The sequence below is a fragment of the Hylobates moloch genome, unplaced genomic scaffold (assembly GCF_009828535.3).
Source record: "Hylobates moloch isolate HMO894 unplaced genomic scaffold, HMol_V3 SCAFFOLD_13, whole genome shotgun sequence".
In the NCBI taxonomy this organism is placed as follows: domain Eukaryota; kingdom Metazoa; phylum Chordata; class Mammalia; order Primates; family Hylobatidae; genus Hylobates; species Hylobates moloch.
Window position 1 is genome coordinate 78,954,806 of NW_026652288.1, and position 24,827 is coordinate 78,979,632.

The following is a 24,827-nucleotide window of genomic DNA, read 5'->3' on the forward strand; positions in this document are numbered from 1 at the left end:
GACCACAGTGATAAACAATTGGGTTTTTAAATATCAAAAAACAGATGTGAAGAACTGCCTGTTACAGAAGCTGAGAGTAGTTAAAACTTTAGGGTTCAATGGGACACAGTGTTTAGTTATTTTATTCATCAAAGAAAGGAAAGCTTTGATGCCCTTGCTGGAAAACCTGAGAAAAGTGAGAAAAGCTGAGGAAAGACGAAGACGAGCGAAAACGAGATGAATAGGTAGTGGAACAGATTTAGGGAGCAGAAGTGCAGGAGGAAGCAGAGTTGGCTGAAGAGGGGAGAGCTGGACTTTTCTCCATTTCTGCTTTCTCTCCCTTAGCAGACATTAATACAATTCATAGAATTCCTTCTGTTGGAGTCCCAGATTTGGCTCCAGGATCCTCCTAAACAGCATCTTGAGATTAGGGAATGAGTTCAGGTTTATAGGCTGTAAGATTTTTCAGGCCCATCTTAGTACAGTTTTTTTTTTTTCTGTGAAATCAACTCTTCACCAACTCACTATTATTTTTAGTCTTTGTAACTCCTATTGCATTTTCGTTTCTGTTATTTGCCGCCTGCTATGGACTGAATTGCGTCTTCTCCAACTTATATATTGAAGACCTCACCTCCATTGTGACTACATTTGGAAACAGGACCTAAAAGGAGGTAAGTTTAAATGAGGTGATAAGAGTGGGTCCTGATAGGCTAGGATTAGTGTCCTTATAAGAAGAGACACCAGAAAGCTTGTTCTCTTCATGTGCAACAAAGAAGAGGTTTGTGAGGCAGGATGGTGGCTACTGGCAAATCAACAGAAGAGGCCTCAGAATGAAATCCACCTCACCGCCACCGTGATCTCGGGCTTCTCAGCTTCCAGAACTGTGAGATATAAATTTCTGTTGTCTCAGCCACCTAGACTGTGGTATTTTGTTGTGGGAGCCTGAGCTAATATACCCTCCCATATCTATGGTCAGTAGTCTAGTGGTCTGAATCTTGTCATCCTGACAGCACTTTGAGCTTGAGATCATGTCTTGTATGTCTTTGCTTTCCTCATGGTATCTACTTGACACTGAAAAGTTCATAGTTTGTGACCAGATCTTTACTACATTTTGTTCACTAACTCAGGAAATTATGTAACCAGTTTTGGAAAACTTCTTGTAAATATATGAAGTAAAAGTTTTAGTGCCAAGATTAAATTATCTAGAATATATATTTTATTAACTATTCTGAATAACTGGCATGTTATTATAAAATGCTGAGAACAGACTAATCAAGAGGGACATGCTAATTTTTTGAATGTTGTCATTTCCTAGTTTCTAGATAGGCACATGTGCCCAAGACACAGGGGCAAACCTACTGACAATCTTAGCATCTTCTGGCACATTTGAGTGCCGGCTTTAATTCTGGTTAGTGACAGCTGAAATTAGATCCCAGGTTGCTTGACTCTAAGTTGAGGCTTCCTGGAATGCCAATAAAGGCTATACTCTGACTTCATTCTGTTCTGCTGGAATTTCCACTTGCTGAGTTTGATGGAGAAAAGCATCCCCACAATAGTAATGCATGAGTCTTTAAATGACTGTGTGTCTTAGTCCTTATTAATGCAGATGAGACTTTAATAAATTATTTACTGAGCACTTAATATTTGCCAGGCACTATTCCAAGTTTTTTTTTTATATAAACTGCTTAATCTCTGTAATGTATCCACAAAGTAGATGCTATCACTACTTAAAGCTGAGGCACAGAGTAGTTATGCCAGTTGCCCAAGGTCACACAGGTAATAAGTAGAAAAGCCTGGATTCAGTTTCAGACAGCCTGATTGCAGAGTCCAGGCCCTTCACTACGGCATTCTGTATCTCTCTGGTTGAGTACAAGTCCTGGAGGACTTGTCTTTGATTGGTTTCATTAGTAAACCAACATTAGCTAGTGTTCTTTGCCGCTCTGAATGCTGGTGAAAAGCTGGCAATAGAAGATAATTATTTTCTGGAAGATGAGTATTCCGTGTAACGGCTGTGTCATCCTTTGATTCAAGGCAATAGAGTGTAGTGGTTAAAATTGTTCTGGAATTAGACTTTGTGATGTTTTAGCTGAGTCCTCAGATTTCCAGTTGGTGACTTTAGAAGAGTTATTTATTCTCTCTGTGCCTTTATTTCTTCAGTCTGTACAATGATTAAGAGGAACAGTTCTTACCTGATAGGGTAATGGAATGGTTAAATGAGGATCTATATAAATTACTTGATCCAGTGCTTCACATGTAGCAAGCACCCAATAAACAAACACCACATCACTACCATCATTATCATCACCACCATCAAAGTGATTTGGCAGAAAGGTAGTCATGCTATAATGCCTAGCAGCCAGTTATATTCTTTGTTCATCTTAATGTGAATGGAATAAGTCAATCATAAAGTTACCTAGGATTGAGTGGACTTTTTATAGACCTGGTTATCCAAACTATATGTGGATCTATATCTACATATGTATTGAACATGATGAATAATTAATGACCCCAATGATGATCCTGAGTAGTGAATAAGAGGCAAGGGACATTTATGGAATATTTTAGAAGTGTTTTTATTAAATGTTATATTTAGGGTATGAAAGTCTAGAACCTGTTTGTACACCTTAATTTTTTTTTGACCTAGGTTGGTTCATTCCCAAAGCATTCCAAATAAAACCCATTTTACCTTTTATCTTAATGCACTACCATTTTAACATCCAATTATAATATAGATTAATGAGTTAGATCACAAAAACATGCAGGAAGTCAGGAGGGCATGATTTAGCCATTAGTCCCAGATGCAGCTTGCTGGGGAGAAGGACTCAAGAGTTTTGCAGACTTCCTGCCTTTGTGCCTATCAGCTCCGCAATCTTAGGAAGATTACTTAACCTTTCTCAACCTGTTTTGTCACATTTAAATGGAGACTGTAAGTCTCACCTTGTAAGGTTAAAATGAAGATGATGCTGAACGCAAAACACCTGGTTCACAAGAGGCACCATATTCAAGTATTTACAGAGAATCTGCTATAAATCTGTGCTGTCTTTCAGAGATAGTGAATATTCTTCTTATGATTTAAAATCTCAATGTCATGCGCCATGCTTTTAAAACACAACCCTCTCATTGCCAATAAAATAATTTAAAAAGATTATAAGTATTTTGTAGCGCATTCAGTGGAGGAGAGTTGTGCTTCCTTAAAACACCTAGACTTGGACATATCTAAGTTCTGGTAAATAGGTATAGAAATAGCCAAAGTTATTGGTACACAGTGGACCTTAAAGTCTAAGCTTTGGAAAAACATTAATATGGAGGGAAAAGTCTCAGGAATTAGTGATACATATCACCCAGATGAATGAACAAACCAAGATGAATATTGGACATGTTAAAATATGGGATTCAGAGGCTGAGTGGAGTGGCTCATGCCTGTAATCCCAGTACTTGGGAGTCCGAGGTGGGTGGATCACTTGAAGTCAGGAGTTCGAGACCAGCCTGGCCAACATAGTGAAACCCTGTCTCTACTAAAAATACAAATATTAGCCGGGCGTGGTGGTGCATGCCTGCAATCCCAACTACCCGGGACACTGAGACAGGAGAATTGCTTGAACCCGGGAGGTGGAGGTTGCGGCGAGCCGAGATCATGTCATTGAACTCCAGCCTGGGCGACAGAGTAAGACTCTGTCTCAAAGAATAAAAAAATGGGATTCAGAAGACCAACAGCAGGTGATAGCTAACCAAAATGTCAATAGATAAATAGGAATCAGAGCAGATCCTGGACAGAAGTGTGTCCCCTGAGCTAGGCTTGTGTAATGAGGTAATGCCTGATATCCATAGCTGAACTCTGTTACCTTCTCCGTGGGGCTTGCCCAAGCTTTTTATCAAAACGTTACCTCCCCATCTCTGCCACTGCTCACAACTCTTGTCCTCCATGCAACTTCATTACTTCCTGAGCACTTAACACTGTCTCTTATACTGTGTATCTTGTTTATTGACTGTTTACTCCAACAGAATGGAAACGTCTTAGGGATAGCAATTTTGTCTATTTTGCTCACTTCTGATACCTCAGTGCTTAGAAGAGCACCTTGCATATAGGAAGCATTCAGTGAATATTTGTTAATGAATGAGCCACGTTACAGTTCATATTTGTGTAATTCCTAGTTATTGTAAGCATATATTCCATTTAGGTAAACTATTGATAGTTCATTGCCTTCTGTAGATTTAGTCATTTTCAGTAAGTCTATTCTTAACCCTACAAAGTTCTTTTGGAAATTTCTAAGGAAAATGTGTTAACTGATAGATTAAAATCCTGATATTCATAATTCCTGTGTCCAGAGTAGGCAGATCAGGTAAAAGCACCTCCTACCAATGGTGCCTAAAAAATGATTATTTTAACAGACTCTGACTGACCATGTATACACAATAACAAGCCATATTTGTTTCATTTATGGAGAAGTATAAATATTAGCCTATAACATCAAAGGATATTCTCCAAATAAATAAGGGTGATTATTGGACATAAAGTTTGCCATCAAGCTTTCTGAGGTTGCCAAAGTTCTGTTTATGCTGTGAGTCTGTAGAATTCACATCCCCTATCATGGCATAAGTATGTGCAGCAGATTGTCCTGTGTGACTCCAGATCAAACCTATGTTCATTACAGTTTCCTTCTAGGACACTTTTAACATTAAATTCAATTATGCTGTAAGTACTTTAAATATCATTGCCAGTGCTTCCTATGAAAGATACGTTTTTCCTTTATAATATATAAGTAAAAGAAAAGGCATATTAAATTATTAAAGGCAATTTTTCTCATATCCAAGAACATGTATTTTTGATTTGATAATGTGTTTTAATGGAAAAAAAAAATCAGTGAAGAGTCACTGTGGTAGGCAAACTGTCATTTATAGCGTCCCAAAGTGTCCCTCCCAATCCTCAGAAGCTTTGAATATCTTACGTTGGATAGCAAAAGAGTATCTTACCTTGGATAATCACATTGCAGACGTGATTAAGTTTAAGGACCTTGAGATAAGGAGATTTTCCTAAAGTATCTGGGTGCATACAATCTAATAATTTGAATCTTTAAAAGTGGAGAATTTTTCCCATATCACCCATAAAGAGGCTGACAGGAAGATGTTGTGTTGCTGACTTTGAAGATGAAGGAAGAGAGTAAGTCACCAAAGAATACAGGCAACCAATAGAAGCTGGAAAAAAAAAACAACTGAAAACCAAATTCTCCTTTAGAGCCTCCATAAGGAAACTCTGCCTTGCCCTGCAGACAGGTTGATTTTAGCCCAGTGAGACCCATTTAGGATTTCTTACCTAAAGAGATATAAGATAATATACTTTTGTTATTTTAAGCCACTAACTTTGTGGTGATTTGCTACAACAACAATGTAAAATTAATATAGTCACTGGCTGTTGAATAAACAATACTTGTAGTATTTATTTTAAAACTTGTGTTCTGCAAAACAACTGTTAGACCTGTGCAAGTAAACATGTTATTAAGAAAATTTTTCTTGCTATTAATGTGATACGAATTAAGTGGCTTAAAGTGTATTTTGAGCTAAGTATTTCTATGGGTGACATTGTAATTTAAAAATCAGATAATTTAGAAATATTTGAACTGTGACAGATTATCTTATAGTCAATTAGGACATATTTCCTTTGCATTCTTAATCCAAACACTATGAAAGCACTTTGGTATTTTTTAGTGGGTACATTTCAATGTTTGACGAGTTGGCTTACGTCTTGTTTACAGGCGCTGGAGTTAATTTTTTATGAGTAATAAATTGTCAGTTAACATGAGCTTTTGCAAGTGAAATTTGAAACTCTACTAAATGTTGAGCGTAATATTGAAGTGTATTAGGTCAAATGGCTAAACACAAGCAATGCATTGGCACTGATTCCACATCCTAATGATCCAGCTGCATTCCTTTGCATGAAAAGTATTTATAGTAGTTTAATTCATAGTATTCTTTAGCTCTGAGTTTTGTTTAATATAAGAAGGCTAGTGAAGTTAATTATGTTGTCTAGAAATGGAAAAAGAAATCCACCAACAACCACTAAGAATGCTGCTAATGTTGATATGATTGAATTCATAGTAGAGGCAGCTGGATTTAATTATCAGTTTGCAATGTTGCGGTTTCAGCAGCAGTTGCTGAGGAATGGATAATGCAAGTAGCCTTCAAAGCCACTCACATTAGAGATAAAAACCGTGTCATTCAATCAGACAGCTGACTGAACAAGTATTAAAATGAACAAAGATTTCCCAAGGGAGGTTGCAGACTAAGGTTTGGTTTTGTCTCCTTGGCTTTAATTCAAATATGTCAGACACATAGAATTTTTCTCTTTTCTAACTCAAAGTGTTAGCCATTCTTAGCATTAGAGGTGGGTTTGGGGGAGAGGTTGAGAGTGGGGGCATTTAGTGGCAATTATATAAATCTTTGGTTTGCTAATTACTCCACTCTTTATTCAGCTCATTTGTGGGGAGAAATGTAGAAAAGAATCCCTAGGTTCTAATTATTTTAGCAGTGTTACCTAAGTATCAACTTAAGTACTTTTGCAGCTATGACTGAGTTTGCTAAAAGCAACAGTGGTGACTGGTAGCAGAAATCAAATATTTTCCCTGTAAATCAGGTTTACTCAACAGCAGCACTATTGACATTTTGAACCAGATAATTCTCTGTTGGGGAAGGGCGGGGCTGTCCTTTGCATTATGTTCAGCAGCATTTCTAGCCTCTGTGTGTGGAATGCTAGAGCACTCCCTCCCCATTGTGAAGACTAAAAATGTCTCTAGATATTGCCAGAAGTCCACTGGGGGAGAGGGTGCAAAATTCTCCTCTCTGTCAATCACTGCTATAAGTCTGAGAGGAAATATGCAAGTTACTTTTGGAAGGTACAGGTTTCTCATTCTAACAAGCTCTTGGTGTTGTCACCTTACTGTTCCATAAAAGTGGCAGTTCCTGTGCTTAGTGCTTAGTATCCCCAAGAGAATGGAATACTTGCAGGAAATACTAACGTCTTACAGTTTAAGTGGGTGTGTAACCACACAGACACTCTTGACCTTTATACATCAGCTTTGCTTTTACAAATAATATCTTTATGATATTTTAGAGAGAACATTCAGAAGCATAACATCTCTCAACATAAATTCTATAGTTGGAGCTGCTTCTCTGCACAGCAGTACTTCATCCTGTAGGAAGCAGCCCTTTAGCTACGTAAGATATGAAACAGCAGGATGCAATAAGAAAGGAATGAATCTTTAATGAATAGTTTTTAATAGAAGTTGCATTGTTTTAATAATGGGGAAGATAACATGGTATTAGTGCTGGCAATTAATTAAGGAATTCTTGCCAAGATAATTGGTAATCATTTGCTTAATTTCTTTGTGTGATTCAATAAATACATTTTGTGGGTTTTTTTTTTTTTTTTGAGTGTGATAACATTAGCTGACTGAATTATAGCTCTCTTTGCACGAAGGTTAGAGTTACCAAAATGTTCAGGGAATTTGTTCTGCATTATGTTGACTAATATATCTAAAGAATAGTTAAAGATTTGCCTGTTCTTAAAAGTATGATGCAAAACAAAACACGGGTAGCAGAAATCAAATATTTTCCCTGTAAATCAGGGTTTCTCAACAGCAGCACTATTGACATTTTGAGCCAGATAATTCTTTGTTGCGGGGGCTGTCCTGCCCATTATGTTCAGCAGCATTTCTGGCCTCTATGCACTGAATGCTAGAACACTCCCTCCCAGTTAGGTCCATTTGTGAGATTTTGATGTATTTTTAATACGCTTTCACCTCAAAACCCCCACCTAAAGAACACAGGAGTGCACAGATCGGGTATAGTCTGAATGGACGAGAATGAGCCAGGAAATCTGAATTGTGTTCCTGGCTTTCTCACCTATGTGACCTTGAACAGGCTGAGATTTACTCTTCTTGTTTTCCTTATATACAGTAGGCAATAAACCATCCCCCCTAATCCCTCATAAAATGTTATCAGGATTAATTAGAGAATTCATTTGAAGTGTTTCGTGAGCCTAGAAGAAAAGCACTTTCTGTAATACAAGATATTACTTGTTTTCTCCTTGCTCTTCTCTGTTTTATGCAGCTCTGCTTCCCCAGTCTACTCTCATCTATCCATTTAGCTGCTGGGGGTTGATTAAACTGTTACTCACACTCTTTCCCAGCTAGCATTAAAGGAACAGTATTAGATTTCGTTTTGTTGAGAGATTTAAACACTACCATGTCTGACAGATTTTGAATTCACCTCTTAAATGCATTCCTACAGGCCCCAGTCACAATATCAACAAAGTTGAAAACACCAACTTTATTTCTTAGTCACCTTGAATAAAAATGATGCTGTTTATTTTTAACACGTTTGGAATATTCTGATACAAACACTATCAGTTCTAATGGACTTCAGTAATGGGAATAGTGTCTGTGCTATTTTTTTATGGAAAACTTATTTCTAACAGTTCTCTTTTTTGTAAATCTAATTGCTTTTGGTTCACCAAGAATTCATGGGCAATTGCTTTTCTCACTATTACAAATATATTGCAAGTGGAGCTTTTATATTCAGGGTTGCTGACCTGAATCTGTTTTCCTTCACAGTAATCTTGTGCTGTTTCCAAGCTTAGGAAAGCTGACAGAGTTTGAAAAGACAATATTCATCAGTCAGACCATGGGTGCTGCTTTTGCATCTTTTATACGTAATTGTCAAAACATTCTATTAATACCCAACTACAGGCCAATGCATGAAAATATAATCGGAACATTGCAGAAGTGATGCAGAGACAAACAGGAACTTGAAACCGTCCCTCATTTTTGACCCCAATTTACTGCTATCCCACACAAATTTGGTGTTCTCAATTTCTGAAGAAATTATCTATATCAGACATGCAGGCTTATGGTCCAGAGGTTATAGGAAATGTCACTTTATATTAAAAAAGAACCCACCTCAAACCTGGCTTTGGGCTTTGCTCCTTGCATTAATAATGATGTCTTTCCAGCTCTCATTCTGCTTTTTAGTCCTGGGGGACACATATTTTAATTTTTTATTGGCTGTGGTAGAGTTTCAGCAGATTCATAGGAAGCGCTTCCCATATGCTTCCTGATCCATGCAACCAGAGGCTGCAGAGGGATGTGGATGCTTTTGTGTGTGTGTGTGTGTGTGTTTGTGTGTGTGTATGCATGTGCTGGTTGATGAGGGAGGAGTGACAACTGTTGATTTCAATTGACACAGCCCATTGTGTCCTTAAAGTAGATACAAATCAGGATATTTTTATGCACTTAGCCATTTTTCCCCTCCTAACAGGTCTTGGACTTTGAAATTTGATGGTAAAATGGATTGGGGTGGTAAAAGTAATAAAGAAGAAGTCAGTTTATCCATGATTTAATCTATATGGTAAAATCCATCAAAATTCAAAGGTTTATAAGGTCGCATGTTAGGAAAAAGTTTTGGTTACTGATATAGTCTACTGGTTTCCACAGTTTCCACCCTCCTCCACTCTCCTCATGACTGCCTGGCCTGACAGCATTTGAAAGGTGGGGCATTGTGTATGCCTTAACGTTTAGTTTTAATTTATACTCCCTAGAATTTTTATGTGTAAATATTTTCCAATTTAAGTGTTTAACCATAAAATGTATTTAGAGACTTGAAAAAAGCAGAAAATATCATATTTATGATAATTTGCCATTTTAAGAAAGGACACAGTGTTTCTCAAGTAGTTGTGTGATCTGACTCTTCAGGTGATGACAGCTTTGTTGATTGACAGGCAAGTAGAGGGGTGTTGTCTGGGCAGTCCATCATTAATACAGGTGTAAATCACCTGGTGGAGCAGAAAACAAATGTGTGGTACATGCATTTCTATCTGAATTATAATATTTATTCCCCACCTAAGCTACAGTGTATTCTGAAAAAGGGTTTCTGGGATCCTTTCTTTGCCCATGGGTTTCACATTGCTCAATGAAAATACGTTATAGTTGTTGAAAAAAGGTTTTTATGAGCATATTTGAATCATATTTTCTATCATAATCTCAATTATCTTTAAAAATCTGGAATCTTGCTTTTCATATATGTAAGTGGAAGAGCTAACTAGAAAGCTTTATATCATTAGATAAAAGTTAATGGTGTCTTTACTTCCCAAGATCCCCCAAATTTGTCTGTCATTTATTTTGATATCCAAATTAGTGCCTTATATATTTAGCACCCACCCTTAATTTTGTTCTTGAATGGTTTTAACTGTATAAAGTTTGCCTCCTTTTAACAAGGTGGGAGTGATGGTACATGTATGATAAGCTGTTTGATACCAGAGAGTGTATGGTACTTAGCATTTTCTCAGGCCCAAGTATGTTTAGAACTGAAAAAAAAAATAGCCCTCAAAGACCATTTCCCCAGTCATCTGGCTTTTTAAAGAGGACTGAGCATGTCCAAAACTGAGCTCCTCTTCTTCGTCTTGAACTTACTACTGCCAGGGGTTGCCTCTTCTTATGCAAGTACTTTTCTTCCCGTTGCCCAGGCCAAAAATCTGAGTATCATCCTTGACTCCTCTCTTTCTTTTATACCCCATGCCTAATCTTTCAAAAAATTTCTTGGTTTTATGGTCAGATTATGTCCAGAACCTGTCACTTTTTACCACTTCCATTGTTCTAGCTTCATTCAAGTTACCATCATCTTTCGCTTTGATTATTATAGTAGCTTCTTAACTGGTTCCCTCCTTTCACCTTTGCTTTTTTTTCTCTTCTTACAAAGCAGCCAGAATGATCTGATGACAGCGTAGGCAGAGTGTGTTCTTCCTTTGATTAAAAGCCACAGTGGCTCCCCACTTATCCACTGCTTATGAGAATCTACATGATCTTCCTCCATTACCCTTTATCTCTCTCAATTCATGTCCTGAGACTTCCGCACTTCCCTCTTTCCTTTCCAACCACACTGGACTCTGCTGTTTCTCATATATGCTGGGCATGTTCTGCCTCAGGCCTTTGCGCTAGATCTTGTTCAACTTTTGTCATGCCTGTACCTTTCTGTTAGATATCTGCACAATGGGCTCCCTCCATCCTTTAGTGTCTCATTCCCATGAAAGTATCTTGACTATCTTTAAACTTACAACTTGTTTTCTTGGCCCTCTCTATCCTCCCTACCTTGTTTAGCACTTTCCCCCCTCTCTGACACCGCTTTCTAGCAGACTACACTGTTTACTTACTTACTTACTTTATTTATTTATTTATTTATTTTTGTCGTCATCTACTACAATGTCAGATCTCTGAAGGCAGGATTTTTTTTTCAGTGTCATATTCACAGCCCAGAATAGTGCTTGGTACTTGGCATGTTCTAAATAATCATTCTCATTAATTTACTGTTTACTGTGGATAAATTTTCACTTCCATCATTTACCTAGATTCTCCTCTGTGCTTCTTGGACAATTTCACACAAGTGTTAGATCTTGACTCATGAGTTGACTTTGAACAGATAGAAAGAAGCCAGAGGCATTCAAAGAGCTGGGAGAGGGTGTGCAAAGACACTGAGGTAGGAAGAGAGCAGTGTGTGAAGATTTGAGGGTGGAAAGAGGCAAGAGTGTAGGAAAAGAAATGGTGGGAGAACAACATGCAAAAGTTAACAGCAAACAGATTACAAGTGTCTTGTGTATCATACCAAGGTGTCTGAATTTATCCTCTAAGCAGTGGTGAGTCATTAAAAGATTACACAGGAGTGTAATCTCAGATTAGTCTTTTGGGGAAAAGAACTCTACAAAGTAAATTCCTTTTAGAAATTATGAATTCTTCAAATGTGTAGATGGGTGTAGAGAACAGTTTTTATAACATAAGTATCATGAAATAATATTCTATACAGGTTATAACCTAAATAAATTTGGATCCAAGTTATAGACACAGTTATATTTGCACATCTGAGCATGAACAAGGGCTTGTGTGATCTATGTAAAATGAATGCCTTTGGACCCTGTCACAGTTTTAAGAATTTTATATTACTAAAGTGATGTTCCTGCTTTACCATCATGACAGGAGGCTTATTACTGTACTTCCTAATCATTGAATGTATTTTGATATTATTTGCAGCTAAAGAGAAAATGGTAACTTCCATTTTAATCAGAGGCATTTTCAATTTTCAATTACTCTCCAATCTAAATTCATAAAGAAAATGCACTAAAATTTTTAGTGTGGAATCCAATTTCTGTTTGAAAACAAAGACTTTTCTTTGTGGAAGAAAAAATAATCCATAGGGGAATAAATTTTATTTATGGAGGAGGTATTGGAGGATGATATTTTAGAGACAGTATGCAGGTTGCCAAACAGTGATTGTGCTTCTTTAGGTAAAGCGCCTCTACCAGGTGGACAGACTCTGGAAACAGCCACATGTTCAATTAAAATGTTTTAGCAAATTTATTGAGAGTCAGGTAGTTTTTCATTTTTATCTCAACTTCCAGCACATCAAAGGAACTTAGCTTTAATTGCCTCTTGTAGGAATTAATCTGTAGGGAAGCCTATCTCTAAATAGCCAGAGAGGCCATGACCAAATGTGAAGCCAATCTTCTCTCCACACTTGCAAGTGCCCCAAAGAGATTTGCTCACATGTAAACAGACCCCTATTGGGTTCCTATTAGTAGAGTTAGCAAAACTTGTTTTACGTTGAGATTTTATAAATTCTAATAACTTTTTTGTCAGTTGGGATTTTTGATTCCAAGAGAGAGAAACTGGTTGGTTATTTTAAACCCCAAAAGACTTTACTAGAAGGCTAGTGGAGGAAGAAATGGGAATACAAGTTGATGGGAATGTGGAGTCTGATACAGAAAATTTACAGATGCCAGAGAGTTCTGGGGGAAGAAGGAGCCACAGTCATAGCAGAATTCTATTGCTGCTGCAAGGAATCTGGCCTCCAGAAACAACTTCATGTTTCAAGCTGCCAGAAGCAAGTGGCTGATAGGCTAACAGGGAGTGGGTGAAACAGAGAGAAGCTCTGTCCTTTTCTGTCCGCAGTGGGAGGCAATAGTACAAGGTAGGTCCTAACTACTAAGATAATCCCAAATGGAGAATTTCATCCAAAGGGAGACCACGGTGTTCATAGAGAATCATGGGTGGGGGAGATTGGGTATTCTCAAAATGATAACTATATCTTGCATTTGTTATTTTATTGCATGTTGTCTTAGTTTGAAGTGACTGGTAGGATTGGGGTAAGGATTTTGCCTTTGTAAGTTGGCTTAAAATATCCATATATCTATAGCTATGCACATAGTATATAGATTTCTTTCTCTTGTGGAAAAGTAGCTGTGGGTTAGAATGGAAAGTGCGGAAGGTTTTATACAGACCAAATTTACGGTCTGCCTGTAGTAACTCAAGATTATTTATAGTACTGGAGACCCAAATTGTTGGTTTGCATTATGCTTGAATTGCTCTTCTTTTCCCATGCCAAATACTTCTGAGGTACTAACAAAAAGAAGGCAGAGTAAACAAAAAAAGTCTTTGTATATTTTTCTTCAAATTGGGTTAAGATCAAAGAGAACCACTGATTAAAACTGAAGCAGATATATGTGCACATATGTACATGCACACAGACACACATATGTATATATTTATATATTTTATATAATCTTAACTGTTAAGAGTCAATTGCAGGCCTGATGTCCCTAAACATTTTAGTAGGTGTTTCTTAAGAACAATTTTTTTCATAACCATATGATAATTTTCAAAATCAAAAAATTAATATGTACATATTAATAAGTTCTATAGATCTTACTCAGATTTTACCAATTGGCCACATGTCCTTTGTAGGAAAAGAAAATCTCAGATCCTGTATTTTTTTTTTCTTTTGAGATGGAATCTTGCTCTGTCACCCAGGCTGGAGTGCAGTGGCGCTATCTCAGCTCACTGCAATTTCCGCCTCTCTGGTTCAAGCGATTCTCCTGCCTCAGCCTCCCGAGTAGTTGAGATTACAGGCATCCTCCACCATGCCCGCTAAGTTTTGTATTTTTAGTAGATATGGGGTTTCACCATGTTGGCCAGGCTTGTCTCGAACTCTTGACCTCAGGTGATTTGCCTGCCTCGGCCTCTCCAAAGTGCTGGGATTACAGGCATGAGCCACTGTGCCCAGCCTTTTTTTTCTGTTGTCATGCCTTGTTGGTCTTTGTAACGTGAAATACTCTGTCATTAATTTGGAAACCAAGCTTTTATTTTATTTATTGATATGTTTTAATAATTTGGCCATTATTTTGTAGAAAGTCCCTTATCTGGTGTTTGGCTGATTATTCCTTATGAATCAATTTAGGTTATAGGCTTTTGACAGGAGAAAACAAAAATGATGCTGTGTTTTCAGCACATCGTGTCAGGAAACACATGAAGTCAAATTTCATTTCCAGTGATATTAACTTTATCACTTGGTTAAGGTGGCTTCACCACAGGTTTCTCCATTGTAAAGTTATTGTTTTCCTTTTGTAATTAGTAAGTATTTAGTGTGGAGATACTTAGAGACAATGGGAATAATGTTTCCTATCCAACTTTTACCTACTGATTATAGTATTTATTGATAATTCTTGTCAAATGTTGATTTTTCTAATTAAATTATTCCTTCTAAATTTAGAAGTTGGATTTTTATTGCAAGGAATGTCTTTTCTTATTTATTTATTTGTATCAGGGAGGACAAATGAATACTTACTGTGCTATAAGCATTTACTTTTATTACTTATTTTGATGCTCAAATTATCCGAGATTTTCCCAATGTTAGCCCTTCTAATGGGCTAACTGTAGTCTACTTCCTCTGTGTGCTATAGGGAAGACCTATACTTCCTCTGTGTGCTATAGGGAAGAAAAATATACAAAGACTTTTTTTGTTTGCTTTGCCTTCTTTTTGTTAGACCCTTGTGTCTTCCCCATAGAACAGTGCTTTGTATAATACTTAATAACCATATTGAATTTGCCAATAAACCAAGCATCATTTCCTCTAAAATTTTCCACCTTACCAAAGTAAACTTCTAAAAAGCAAATTCAGGGGAATATACAAAACCGTGTATATTTGTCATGGGTTGAACAAAATTCATATTTTTCTTATTTTGTCTAATCTATGACTTTTTACTTTTAACATAATTTCCTTTATATCTATTCATTATTTTACAGAATATAAGATGTTTTTCAAAATTTAGAGTAAGTACTCAGTTGAGTCCCTTGTGTGAAATAACAGACAAATTGGTTTGTGTGTTACCTCTCCATCTGCCATCCTAAGGGAAGTTGGGAAATCTCAGGCCAGATTAATGACAATAGAAATTTTGTTCCATGATTAACTTATATTCTGTCAGACACCCTTTTGGAACAGGTTTATAACCTTCTTTCCTCTATGCTATTTCCCCACACTATTTGCTTAAAGATTTTTTTTTTCAAATTAGTCATCATTCACTTATTTCCTTTGTAGAAAAATTAAAAGTTATAAAAGAGACAAAATACCAAAATACTACTTATACTTTGATTAAATCTTGAAATAATTTTTAAATGGCACCTGCAACTTATCCAGACCTGGTGAAATGTCTTGTGAGGACAATGTTAACTCATCCAACATTAATAGGATGGTACTTATGTGGCAGGCATTGTGCTCAGAGCTTAATTAAGTTTCTGCTCCATCTTCAAAAGACTGAGTATAGTTGGAGAGGAGGTACATAAGCAAAAATCCCCAAAAAGGTAACAAGAGCAGTATACAAGTTGTTCTGAAAATAAGGGAGAGGTGCTGACTTCTGGAGGAAGCTAGTGAGCAAGATGCTTTTGAGAATAAGTGCAAATCAGTGTCCAAGAAAAGAGATTTTCTTCATATATTTTGGGATGGTTGAAATGAAATGATAATTTATTCTAAATGATACTATAATTGAGTTGAAGGAAAGTACTTATCATTTTAAATTAAACAAAGAATGTTATAAAACCAGTGTTATTAGTTTGGGAACATGTTCTGTCTGACAAATTTGCTCTGGTATAATTAGGTGACATAATGGTCAAACAAATGGTTGGAAGTAGTAAATGAAGCCTACCTCGAATGTTGTAAAGCTTCTGACTTTTTTTTTGTCTGACATAATTGGATTATTATGTATTCTTCATATTGAGTAATTAAAAAATACTAAACCTTGTGTCCAGAAATCCCTGAAAAGGGGATGGGCATGGATAAGCTCCATGACTGTATGAAATCCTTTACATTACAAGTCAATTTTTTGGTGAATTTTCACTTACATATATTTTTCTCTGAAAGAATCCTTAGGTCTTAGATTCTCAGTGGGTCCCTTGAATCCCTCCAAATGAAGAAGCATTTATGGAGCGGTATGCTGAAAGTAGAACTCCACTAGAATTTTAGCCCCAGACTAGCTACACTCAGTACAATCTTAGACTAATAATTTAATTTTCCTATGCTTTAGTTTCTTCATTTCTAAACCAGAAGATTTAACTATGGTCAGTTCTCCTCCACAGACATATTCTCAAGTGACAAGTACATCCTAAAGATTTTTGCAACTTTAAGTGGCCACAGGTTCAGTTTTTCAGCCTTTACAGTGTTGGCACTAACAGTGTACTAAGAAATTTGAATCTTGCTGTTCAGTTTCCCTTGAAAAACATTTGTCTACTCTGGGCCCATATTACTGCACAGCAGCCCTTTGGAGATCAGTGCTAATAGATTTGGGCAGTTGAATGCGCTCAGGGTCTCCACAGACCCCACCATGCCCTGCAGTCTCACACCAGCCTGCTCCACTAATTTATATGGCTTTCTGGCTCTGGAAGCATTTGGTATGGTCTCCTCAGATCTGCACAGTACACCATTAAGCTAAGGAAAGAGAATGTATCAGATTATTGGGAGGTGATACAGTGCTATGAATGGACAGCTTCAGTGTCCCTTTACTGAGAATTCTGGGGCTCTCTGTGTTCCTATATGTACCTTGATTGTGGAGGAAGATTTAACACTTTTTGCTGAAAATGATTTCTCTGCTTGGGGTTGAAACTGATCATCAACTTATATCGGGTGTCTTATGTGATACTCTTACACATTTGCCGTGAACCAATATTTTAGGATGTTATGTTACACCAAAGAGGATCTGAAATTGTAGGAAAGTTTATGATAAAACTGCTCAGGCCCTGTCTTTACACAAGTAAAATGAAACCTGAAGTAATTGTACATTTCAAGTTACTTCATTGACTAGATCAGGGATCTGCAAGATTTTCTGTAAAGAGACAGGAAATATCTGTTTGCTTTGCAGGGCATATTATCTTTGTTATAAGCACATAAGCCATCTTAGACAATACATAAATACATAAATGAATGATCATGACTGTGTTTCAATAAAACCTTACTTAGAAATACAGGTAGATTTGGCTTGCGGGTTGTAATTTGCCAGCCCCTAGGCTGGGTAATCATTAGAATATGGTGTCTGGTCTTAAAAACCTTGAAGAATAATCACAAAGATTAAAACAGGATGCTACTACAGGAGGTATTAGAAAAGAAGACCCACAGGAAAAGTGATCTGGGATTGCTTAACATCACCAAGAGGAGGCTCTTGGGTAATATAATTTATGTTTGACATAGAAAATAATTTCTTGACAATAAAACTGGTTACATTTTTAGAGTGAATTATTAAGGCAGTTTGTGGACTCTCTCTGAAAGGTTGTAAAAATAGTATAACTTTTCATCTTTCTGAGTTGGTTTTCAATAGATATTACATGAACAGGATAATCTCTGGGCACTGGGAGATGAACAACTAGAAATGTAAATTCAAACAGTTTTACATTCACAGTTGTTCATCTCCCATTGGATAGAAGTAGACCAACAATTCAGATTTCTGATGTTTACATTAGTACTTAGTATTTTCATATTCTTAGGAAAGGATTTTTTTAACCCCTTTCCTAATCTCTGAAATGCCCAAGTGTTCTAAGTAGCATGGTTGGTTAACATATAACGAATCTATTAGTAGTGCATTTAATGATGATGAAATGCTACATACGTTTCAAATAACAGATATAATAGCTCACTTAACAGAATTATCCTAAAGTTCTTTTGGAATCCTCAGAATATATTTGCTTGTTCTCTGAAGTTATCTGTGCAGACTATTGTGATTTCGTGAAGGGAGAACTCAAGATCTTACACCTACATTTCATTAACTTTTTTGGTCATGTTTCACGTGTCTCTAAGGCAATAGCTACAGTAACTTTAGTTGGTTTTTGGTGACTGTCTCACTTGTATCAAATAGATTCGTAGAAAAATATGGTGACAGCATTGGCGGGAAGTTTGGAGGACATCTAATTCAAACCTCTCATATTTAGGACAAAGAAATAATAACCCTGGCTTGGGTTTTAGGGCACCTGATGAGGAACTAGAACTTCAGATAGACTGTTTATTACACAAAAACAACTTTTTAAATTTGAGATTTTTTGGCCAAAATTTTATCATAAGGCAGTAAACTCAGGTTTCATAGATCTACATAGGATTAGTTGTTGTGTATAACCCATTTAAGTTTAAATACCCAATTCTTTTTGAGGGCTGGATTCTGGTCATTCTTGCAGTTGATTCTTGTATTTTCCTACATGAGTTCTGTATTATGAGAATTTATGCTCTCCATTCCAATAATGGAATAAAATAAGAGCATGATACTAGAGATTGCCATCCCATGTGGTGTGTTAAAGATTCAATCTATCCTGTTGCAGTCTCATTGGGAAGGAGCAATAGGGAGACATATGTGATCACTGCATCATACATATTAGATGGTAAATAAAATTTAATAAAGAGCAAAGACCTTTTTCCTGTTAGGGAATAAATTTGAGCATAATTGCAAATTAAAATTTTATCTGAGAATATCTGTGTCTTACAGACTTTCTATAATGAAGAAAAAATGAGCTATTTTCTAGTGTAAATCTTATTTTAAGTCTTAATGATGTATGTGTGTGTGTGCAGAACAAAATAGGTATAATTACCTTATCTATTCCATTATATTTTACTATCTCTTATACATGTGATTAAAGTTGCACCCTTTAAAGTATTGTCATAGGTAGACTTTGACACTTACTTCAGGGATTCCACATTTAACCAGTAAGTTTTTTTGGAAAGCTTAACTTAGATTTACCATACCAATTAGTTTTTAACTGTTTGTTTGTGTTTGTGTGTGAATAATCAGTTTGTGAGAAAAATTAGTCTCATTAACTTAGCACTACTTCAGCATGATGAGCATAAATAGTCTTTTCTAGCTTAACCACTTGGAACGTACAGACTTGACCCTGAACAATTTTACCTTTAGACGATTTTATGCCACTGATATCAAAGAAATATATTCTCATCTCAGAATGCAATTCCAAAACAAGAGTTCCAAAAATTACAACAGCATTATATTTGGAGGACTGATTTCCATAAGATGAATTATGTCTGGTACACATTAATTTTTTTCAAAATGAAGCATGACTTACAGTAACATGCACAGATCATCGTGTGCCGTTTAAAAATTTTGAAATGTGCATTCACCTTTGTAACTTAGACCCTTATCAAAATATAGAACATCTCATCACCACAGGGTTTCTCCTGCTCTGTTACATCATCCCCTGAATTGAAGCCCCACCCCTGACCCCCTTCATGGCTACCCAGGCAACCACTGCTCTTGATTTCTATCACCATAGTTTAGTTATTCCTCCTCCGGAATGCCATATAAGTGGCATCATCACATATTCCCTCTATTGTGTCTGGCTTCTTTCCTGCAGAACGTTTTTTGAGGTTCATCCATGATGTTGCATGTATCAGCAGTTCATTTCTTTTTATTGCCGAGTATGAATATTTTTGTGAGCTCTTGTTTTCTGATGTGAGTTAAAACTATATGAGAAGGCTGAATTATCTTCTTAGAAGTTACAGAATAAGGCTATATTTGAGGATTTTCTCCTCCACATAGGTCACTTTATACTATAACTTATCCTATTACACGAAGTATATCTATGTAAACAAAATTATTCTAATCACAATGAAAACTACTAGTTCAAATATTTTACTATAAATATTTTAGGAAAGACACTGTATCAGGGTATTAGAATTTTTAACTAGTTCAAATATTTTACTATAAATATTTTAGGAAAGACATTGTATCAGGGTATTAGAGTTTTTAATATATACATAGTTAACATTCATTTTATTAAATACCTATTGGAAGCCTACTACATGGCACACATAATACTATAAAAATTTTCTCATGTTTTGAAATGATATATAAAAGCTCTAGAAGAAACAAAGTATTAGTAACTGATCTAAATCTCTGTATTTATTTATAATTGATAATTACCAGTTTTAGTGTTAATCTGTCACTTTATAGGCTGATGCAAATGAAAAAGTTATTTGTGAAGATACAGGATCTGAGAAAAGTGAGTTCCTATACATCATTTTTCAAAAACTGTCCTGGAGGCTTTCTTTGCTGCTTGTTCTTGAAAAATGGACTCCATGGGGTTGAGGCATCATGGAGATTTTAATTAAGTTTTAATTAAATGTTTTCCATGGTTTTGCATAATAAGGAGATAGTATCAAATCTAATTCCTGAAAAATCTAACATGCATCCTGGTAATCAACACATGAGGAAACTCTAAGCATCCACATATAATTTAGTGCTATTTCGATTAAGTGCATTTTAAAAGGATAATCCTTACACAGTTTCTGAATATATTCATTAAAATTGGTGAACTTAGTAGAACACTCTAGGGAAGAAATTTTTTAATAAAACTTCAAATTTTTGTTGGTTTGATATACTGACAATTTAATAATTTAATGTCTCTGAAATTATTTTGTGTATTTTATTTGCTGATTTGTAAAAGTATTACATAAGCACTCTTGGATTTTTAAAAGTCTAAGGACATAGAATATAAAGTGTCGCATCACTTTCAAATGTGTGAACATAGTAAGAGTTGCCCAAACTATTTGTTTGTAATTGGGGGTAATAATATATTCAGACCATAGAATTGTAAGGCTTACCCGAGATGGGATCTCAAAGTATTTCACTCTTACACCTTGGGTAGAAGGCATACTTTAGGCCTTATATCCAAATGAAGTTATATGGATAATTACAAACATTAACTAACAGGATTGAACATATAAAATATACCACAGTTTTTTCATTGCTTCATTTTTCATACATTACAAACCTTAAGCAATTGAAAGTGTCCTGTGCCCTTGACCTTTAAGAGACGAGTTTAAAAAACTTATAACATGTAACATAATCCAATTGACCAAACATATGTTGAGTTTTAACTATTTGCTAAGGATTGTATTAAGTACTAGGAGTACAAAAATGAATAATGCAGGATTCCTCACTTCCTTTGCCTTATTCAGCTTTTTTCCTTACTCCTTTTAGTTTTTCATTCAATAGGTATTTTTTCTCCTAATTTTAAGGTCTGCCTTTTAACTGTAGATGGCTAGATTGGACTACATGGTGTCTAAGTTTTCCCCCAATTCTGCGATTCTGTGCCTTCTAAATGTATGCCTTGAATGCTAACATGGATATGTGCAACGAGGCAGGTTTTGCTTAGACTTGCAGCAAGTTTGAAATTCGTCTATATCCACATTTAAGAAACTCAGCTTCGGAGTCAGATGGGCCTAGGTACAAATATTTACCACTTAGGCAAGCTACCAGATCTCTGAATTTTTCTCTGTGGTGTATTTTATAAAGTGGGGATAAAAATACTACTTCCTTTATAAAGCATTATGAAGACTGTATGAGATAATGCATGTAAGAGACTTAAACAGGTGTGTTCAGAATATAATAAACTCAAAATAATTATTAGTCATTATTCTTCAGGCAGTATAAATATAGGTAATTTACTTCTCTGGAAAAATATTCCTAAGTGTTCGCAAGTTAGGTAAAGTGCATTTGTCCTTATTTTACAAGAGAAGTTAGTGAACTTTAATGAGGATGACAGAATAAATGTATTTTCTGTCTGTGCTAGTCATGTTCTTGTCAAGAGCTATGCTCAGAGATTCTTTGTTGGTGGCAGACTATCTCACAGTGGAATCATCTTACATCTAGTATTTTCATTGCTTAGCACTGTGCTGAAAACAACAGCTCTACCATGTTTGCCCAATGAGCAAATGACTGGCTGGATGAATGGATGAAAATGATTGCTGTTAATACACTAAATATAAAACAAAAATTTGCCTGAGGCAATATTAGTAAATAGTTAATAGAGACAAGATTTTAGCTTTTACTACTTGTTGGTACTTTTACATAATTTCCTAATCCTCTATTTCTTACAATGATGCATACACATGGACAACGTTGCAGTATAGTGGCTTCACAAAATGTGATGCAATCATATTTTTTACTTATTTATAACAAGAATCCCAAGTACAAACTGCAGTAGTTAGCATTAATTTTCCTATTTTATTTTCAGAAAATGCAGGACCAGAAAAAAATAGATGACCTAGTATGACAACTGATTTTTTTTTTTTATGGGAGGCATAAAGGTTAATTTAATGATAGTCAGACTATAGTACATGGTGTAGCAGTGGTGTAAACAAAGTCCAATGGGAACAAAAAAGGAAAACTTAAGTCTTCCTGGAGTCATACGAGAGATCATCCTAGACAAGATGGTTTTATTTGAGCTGCTTTGAAAGATGAGTGGGAATATGGCAGGTGGAAAAAGAACAAAAGGGAATAATAGGGAGAGGAAACAGAATGACCACATGCCATAAAGTTGTGAAAGACCATAATTTGGAAATGGTGGTGGCCAGAGCACAACTCTTTATTTTTTTTTTTAACATGGATGACTTCCATTTTAATTTTTTTGCATTACTGTTCAAGAATCTCCATACATTGCTGATGATAGTGATGAAAGCAGATGTCCTTGCTTGTCCTAATCTCACAGGGAAATCAGTCAGTCTTTCATCATTTTTTTTTCTTTTTAAAAAAAAATTTTTTTTTGCAGACAAAACAATAAACATTTTCTAAAAGTACATACAAACAAAAAGATGCATATCAAACATATTAGGAAGGTTGCACATGGGAAGACGGGGAATAGAAATGGGGGGTGGGAATTAAAGAAAATAAATGAGAGAGGGACTTTGTATGGATCAATGATAATAACTCAATCCTCTATTTGACAAAGAAGAAGGAGAAGGAAGAGGAAGAAAAAGAAAGTGGGATAAAGGATCAGAAAGGGAGGAAAATAGAAAAAATTAGAGTATGACTCCAGGGTAGACCTGTTTTGTTGTCACTTGGTTGGTTGGTTGGTTTGTCAGTTGTATTTTTCATATGTTTCGCCATGTTGGCCAGGCTGGTCTCAAACTCCTAGCCTCAAGGGATCAACCCGCCTCGGCCTCCCAGAGTACTGGGACTACAGGCGTGAGCCACCACGTCCAGCCCCCACATTGCTTCTGGCCTCTGTGGTAGACCTCCCAGACGGGGCGGCCGGGCAGAGGCGCTCTCCACATCCCAGACGCGGTGGCCAGGCAGAGGTGCTACTCACTTCCCAGACGGGCGGCCGGGCAGAGACGCTCCTCACTTCCTAGACAGGGTGGCGGCCGGGCAGAGGGGCTCCTCACTTCCTGGACGGGGTGGCCGGGCAGAGGCGCTCCTCACTTCGCGGACGGCGCGGCCCGGCAGAGGCGCTCCTCACTTCCCAGACGGGGCGGCCGGGCAGAGGCGCTCCTCACCTCTTTCCAGACGGGCCGGCCGGGCAGAGGTGTTCCTCACTTCCCAGACGGGGCGGCCACACAGAGGCGCTCCTCACTTCCCAGACGGGGCGGCCGGGCAGAGGCGCTCCTCACTTCCCAGACGGGGTGGCCAGGCAGAGGCGCTCCTCACTTCTTCCCAGACGGGGCGGCCGGGCAGAGAGGCTCCTCACTTCCTAGAGGGGGTGGCGGCCGGGCAGAGGGGCTCCTCACTTCCCGGACGGGGTGGCACCCTGGGAGGCCAAGTGGGAGGCGGAGGCTGCAGCGAGCCAAGACCACGCCACCGCACTCCAGCCCGGGCAACACCGAGCACCGAGTGAGCGAGCCTCCGTCTGCAGTCCCAGCACCTCGGGAGACCGAGGCGGGCAGACCACTGGAGATCAGGAGCTGGAGACCAGCCTGGCCGACATTGTGAAACCGCGCCTCCAGCCAAAGGAGAAAAACGAGGGAGGGGTGGTGGCGCGCGCCGGCAATCTGAGGCAGCCCGCAGGCCAGGGCACAAGCATCACGAGAAAAGAAAGAAGATAGGAAGGAAGGAAGGAGGGAGGGAGGGAGGGAAGGAAGGAAGGAAGGAGGGAGGGAGGGAGGGAAGAAAGGAAGGAAGGAAGACAACTGATTTTTAATCGATCCAGTAAATGTTACCCTGTTTCAGAGAGAGGTGCTTCTTTCCCAAAGTTATAGTGTTGTCTCACTTATTCATAGCAAAGATGTCCTTATGATTCTAAGATGCACTTTCCAGTAGTGCCCTGGAGCTCTTTTGCATTCCCATGGACCTGTTATGATTATGGAACCCCATTAAGAAGATTCCCTTTGAGATATTGAGATGAAAAATCCAGAATGTATATCATTAAAAGTTATAACATTGGACCTCAATCATGCTTCCCTTTCTATATCTTTGATCTTAATGATCTGAGTTTGGACCAGTAAGGTATTATGCTCTTAGAGCAGCTGCTAGGGTATAAAAGAGCATTTTAGAGAAGGATGGAGATTGTGAAATATGAATTGAAATCAGGGCTAGTGAAGTTAATTCAGCAGCTGTGTATAAAGAAGCATTTTGATGTCCAGTATGGTAATGCACCAATACTTATCGTCAGATAATTTTAATTAAGCAAACCTTAAAGTATTAAAAATTAGAAATATTGTTTAATTAAACCTTAAAGTATAAAAAATTAGAAATATTTTTAGACTTTTCTCCTCTATAT

General features: G+C 37.1%; 1 protein-coding gene across 1 annotated transcript in view; it reads left to right on the forward strand.

Annotated features, from left to right (window-relative positions):
* Positions 1–24,827, forward strand: part of LOC131380933 (bone morphogenetic protein 1-like) — a 400,763-nt gene that overhangs the window by 26,096 nt on the left and 349,840 nt on the right. The gene's annotated exons all lie outside the window — the stretch shown is intronic.